The sequence below is a fragment of the Myotis daubentonii genome, chromosome 4, assembly GCF_963259705.1.
Source record: "Myotis daubentonii chromosome 4, mMyoDau2.1, whole genome shotgun sequence".
In the NCBI taxonomy this organism is placed as follows: Eukaryota; Metazoa; Chordata; class Mammalia; order Chiroptera; family Vespertilionidae; genus Myotis; species Myotis daubentonii.
Window position 1 is genome coordinate 40,056,028 of NC_081843.1, and position 5,705 is coordinate 40,061,732.

Consider the following 5,705-nt stretch of genomic DNA (forward strand, 5'->3'; position numbering starts at 1 on the left):
CATGGGTATTGTGGCAGAGTGAGCTGGTTGCCGTTTAATATCTAATCTCCTCCACCAGAATCCCAATGTTTAACTTGGCAGTTGACACACCATTTAAAAACTACATTTCCTAGCCCATCTTGCAGCTAGGTATTGCCATGTGATAAGTTCTGAACAATGAGAAATAAGGAGATCTATCCTGTGGGACTTCTAAGATGCCTCCTTAAAGAAAGGACATACACATTTCTCCACCTTTCCCTATTCTGCCGTGGTAGTGCAGGTGCAGCAGCTGGAGCTTGGGCAGCCAGCTAGGACTATGTAGGTAAGGATGACACTCCAGTAGTAACACAGCCATGCCGGGAGCCGGTCCATCCTTGCTGTTTCAAGGGACCTGGCATATATGACATACGGTTCTTAATATGTTTGCTCACCTTCTTGGCGCTGTGTTTTAACCAAGGTCACCTCTCCGAGAAAGGTTGAATCCCCAGGTAGGGATTTTCCCCTGAAGTTAGGGAGGGAATAAAACCCCTTAACTAAGTGCCAGGCGGGTAATTAATCACTTTAACTACGAACAATCATGCTTAAACTACATAATCTTTACTCCCTGGAATGGAGATAAGAAACGCCCTAACCTTTGGAATAGAGATTGATGGGATTGAATCAACTGGTATAAATACAGATGTAACAAGACAGAAAGAGACAGAGCTTAGAAGAGAACCAAGAAGACAGAACCTACACAGAACCTACAGACAGAAGAACTTCGCTGGAGAGAACATGGCAAAAGATCCTGGACTGAACCTGACTACAGAAATTGGCAAGAGAACCTGACTAGAACCTGGTGACTGAACCTGGCTGGAGAACCTGGACAGAACCTGGCTGGAGAACCTAGCGAGGGAACATGGCCACAGAACCTGGTTGGAGATCCGAAGCAGAACCTCTCTGGAGATCCAGACCAGAACTTGGCTGTAGATCCTGGCTGTAGATCCTGGCTAGGCTGCTGATCAACTGAACACTGTCTCCATGTCCTTCCTTCTTCGCCAACTCCGTCCTCACCTTTGGGGAACCCCTGGACCCGCTGGGGCTGGACCCCGGCACAGCCGTGAGCTTGAAGGCACTTGATGATGATGATGATGATGATGATATCACAGAGCTCAACCATGGAAGTCTGGAATCGGAAACGTCAAACTTTTATGGGAAAAACATAAATTTCTATTTGGTTTAATCACATATAATTTTTAAATAAGTATTCAAAAACTATTCCTAAGTTATACTTCCCTAAACAACAAACTAAAGAATCTGTGAATGTTTAGCAACTCTTTTTGAGTTAATTAAACCTCAGCTAAGGAATTGTTCCTGCACTTATTAAAAAGTAACCCCAGGGTAAACACTATAAGAACTCTTGTATTTTTGTTATGTAAGTGGAGAACCAGGAGCAATCAGAAAATTCACAGGCTGTGGGGAAAGGTTGCATGATCTTGTCTCCTAATATACTCAAAAAAGCAAGTTACTTGTGAGATAACATACTCTTATGTTCATGCTCTGAAAATACAGCAGCAGTGATGTAGCCCAAGAATACTAAATCCCAGCACACATGTGAAAAAGAAATACATATCTCCTTCATAGGTCTCCTTCCATATGCTGCAGGTACATCTCTTTTAGTCAAAGACTAGGAAATGATCAGTAGTCCAGTAGTTATCAGCAGTAACCTAGTTATTGATCTGTATACCTTGTCTTATCTGTTCCTTTATCAGCTTATCTATAGAAAATGAATTGGCAAATGTGCCATATAAGTAGTTTTGGCTTTGTTTTGTCATCTTGATTACTGTTCTATTCAGATCCAATTGCTATCCTATATATTTAAAGGCTAATATGCAAATTGAACAGCTGAATGACTGGTCGTTATGATGTGCACTGACCACCAGGGGGCAGATTCAACACAAGAGCTTCCCCCTGGTGGTCAGTGCTCTAGAAGCTGTGCTCATGGCTGGTGAGTGCAGAGGCAGTGGCAGGAACCTCTCCCACTTCTGTGGGAGCACTAAGGATGTCTAACTGACGGCTTAGGCCCACTCCCCATGGCAGTTGGACATGCCCCTAGGGCTCCCGGACTGCGAGAGGCCGCCCCCCCCCCCCCCCCCCGCACATGCAAAATTTTGTGTACCAGGCCTCTAGTTTCTTAAGAAGAAGAAAGTTGTGTATAAGGAAAAGACTTAATATTTATTTCAAAAGGTTAATAATTAAGTGCTCATTTTAATAGGTTTATTTGAACTTTCAAAAATGCTATACATTTATTTAAACAAAACTTCTTTCCTACATAGAATGAGAGAAAATAATCAAAAGCGTGAGTTCCCCCCACATTCTGGAATATTTTAACATACCAAATTCAATAATAAAACAAGTCAATATATCTACTTTTTTGGTACTGAAGATATATGACAAATGATGTTTTCTACCTTATTATATATCTTAGTAGAAGAGTGAGCACAAAAATTGATTTATGATTATATCATAAATCCTTTATCAATTGTGATCACATGTGCATGGCATAAGAATTAACTTTACACTGTTTCTGGGAGAAAATAAATTGTTGATAAAAGAGGTAATCACTCAAAACTCAGGATATCTAACAGGTAATTGATCTGCAGCTTTATCTTCTTTATTCTTATAAGAATAATTGTCCATAAGTGACAAACGTTGCCAACTATTTTTTTCCCTAGACAATATAATTGTGAAATAGCCAATTAGATTCAGAGTTTCAGATCAATATTTTGATAGCTCTTCAAGATGAAGTATTCTTTTGATAGTGGCCAAAATTAAGGGCTACATTAAGAGGAATATTTTCAATAAGTGATTTAGCACTGCGACTAGCACAGTGTATTTAATGATATGTCTATAATACTGCCAGAGCATTAAGTGGAATTCACTAACAAATGCTGTTAGTTTCACTCTGCTTTGATGATTTGCTTTACATTAATATAAATGAGGTAAAATTAATACCAGCTTATAGTATAGCAGCCCATTTAATTGGGTTGAACATGTTTCAACTGCTTTTAGTAATGAATTTAGTTTCAATGATAATGAGACCATTTATTATTTTTAATTTTAGAACAAATAATTTTGTGCACACTTTTTAATTTATCAATTTATTCCATTAAGATGTAAGACAAAACATCTTAAATATTTAGAAAATCAGTTTTTAGTACAAATATTTATTTTATACAATAAAAAATAAAGTCCTGAGGAAAATGTCATTTATTTTTTAGGAATACTATCTGGAAATAAAACAAATACCCCATTTTCACTGTAACTAAGAGTATGTCACTTTATTTATCACTAAATATTCCCACTTGCTTTATATCAGAAAAGTATATTTTGCTCATTTGTTCCTCACATATGCTTACCCAGAGACGATTGTATTTACTTTCAATGGAGCCTGTGACTAAACATGAGGAGTTACTTGAAAGAAATTTAATGAAAAAATAAACTGGTGAATAAAATAGAATCAGAGGCATGGTAACAGGAAATAGACTGCTGACTCTCAGAGGGAAGGGGTGGGGATTAACCAAAGATCTTACCTATGGACACAGACAAAAGGGTGGTGAAGGTCTGGGGCAGGGCAGTCCAGGAGGGGTGGAGGGGTGAATGGGAGGAAAAAGGGGGGACATCTGTAATTTACTCTCAACAATAAAAAAACACACTTGGATTGAAATACAAAAAAACAAACATCTTTCTAAGAGTGTTTTACTTAAAGAGTAAAGCAAAAAAATAAAATGAAAAACAAACCCCCAAATCTCCAAGTTAGATATTTCATTTTTAAACATAATACTGATTTTATTTAACTTCAAAAACATTTCAGCATTCTAAACATACAAAAAAATAACAAAACGTTGCAAATTGTGTTTAGCCCAGAAGTTCTCAAACTTTCATGGATGCAGTGACTTTCACTTTGTTGACAATGAAGAGTTGTACCGTTTGTTTTAAAACAGTTTAAAACTACCACACTTAACTAAGAAAGACCCAAACATTTCTCATGCCCGCTGACCCCCCTTTTTCCACAGTTAAGAATGGCAGGATGCTCTGTCACTATATACAAAATCAAAACAACCTGAAGCTAAATGGATGCCCACTGCAGTGTCCACAGGTCCAGCCTCCCAGTGCACACCCTGAGCTACGGCCCCTCCACAGGGCACCTTCCCCGCAGCCCAACACCAAGCAAAGAGCATCAAAGCTTGTCTTGGTGGTTTGTTCTTTTTACAAACTATAGAGATGTACAGTTGAGAATTCAGGATTTCTAGCCAATCCTATATAATGAAAGGTTAGACCATAAGCAGGATGACCAGAACGACAGCTGACCAGTCGCTATGAGGTGGGGGGCCGGCGAGGGGAACGGGGTGGCTGGCGGCAGTGGTGGTGGGGCAGGACGAGGGCCTGTGAGGGAAACCGACTGGCTGCCTGCAGCCAGAGACTGTCCAGCGCGGGCAGAAATGGCCCTAATCGCAGGCTAGGCCTAGGGACCCTAACCCCGCATGATTTCGTGTGCTGGGCCTCTAGTAACCAAATAGTTAACACCACCTTACAGATTTTTAAAAAAAAGAAAATGGCAGAAACATCTTTAAATGCCTTGTCACACCAACAGCAAAGTGCACAGAGTGAGGAGAATATGAGAGTCTTTTCATTTTAAAAATGTTTGGAAATATGTACAACTTTGATACAGTTTCTGGGTGCTCTGGACACCCATGGCCACTTCATGTAAACCACTGGTAATTTCTAGAGCACTTTGAGAGACTATATATGATCATGATCCATCTGTGTAATTAATCCTAATGTGGGCAACAGACACCTCTCAAATAAGAGCTGTGTCAATTATGGTGCTCCCCTACACTAAGGTATTCACAAGGCGATAAAGTTTTTTTATTCATTCTCCTTCTCCTCTCCTCTTCTTTCTTTTCCTCTTCCTCCTCCTCTTTCTCATCTTCTTCCACCTTTTTCTGGGTAACTTTACCGATACCCTTTGCACCATCAAACTTGGCACCATAAAATAGTCGGCGACATCCTTCTCATGTTTCTCCTTCAGCTTTGCAGCCTTATTGTTGTAAAGTTTCTTTTCGCTGTCACTTAAATTATTCCACTTCTTGCCCATCTTCTTTGCCACATCTCCAATAGAGATTCCAGGGTTTGTGGATTTGCTCTTGGGGTGGAATTTCAAGCAGAAAAGGAAAAATCCAGACGGTGGCCTTTTGGGGGCATTTGGGTCCTTCCCCGTGCCTCCTGTAGCTGGTCCATAATCCTTCATTTCCTGATCATAGCGTACTTTATATTCCTTTGCCATCTCATCAAATTTAGATTTCTCTTTTGCCGACATTGTCTTCTACCTCTCAGATCACTTCTTAGAAAATTCTGCAAAATTCACTGGAACTTTTGGGTTTTTCTTCTTATGTTCCTCTCTGCATGTCTGCACTAAGAAGGCATAAGCAGGCATCTTGCCCTTCGGCTTCTTGGGATCACCTGTAGCCATCCTGACTGTGTTGTTCGCTAGCCTTGGCAGCACAGGGCACAACGCAAGGCTCAGCGCTCCCCATCCTCGTGCTAGATGCCTCCAAGTGAGATATTTTAAAGCAATGGAACAGAAAATAGAAAACATGGCTAAGATGATGAGCAAAAAAAGAATACATGCTATTGTCACTTAAAGGTTGATAAGAGCAGGGGACAGTGTTTAGTTAAGTTCTGAG

The 5,705-nt window shown here is 40.1% G+C and overlaps 1 pseudogene; it reads right to left on the minus strand.

Moving 5' to 3' along the window:
- Positions 1-4,913: 4,913 nt before the first annotated feature.
- LOC132232382 (high mobility group protein B3-like) lies at positions 4,914-5,491 on the minus strand (annotated as a pseudogene).
- Positions 5,492-5,705: the final 214 nt, after the last annotated feature.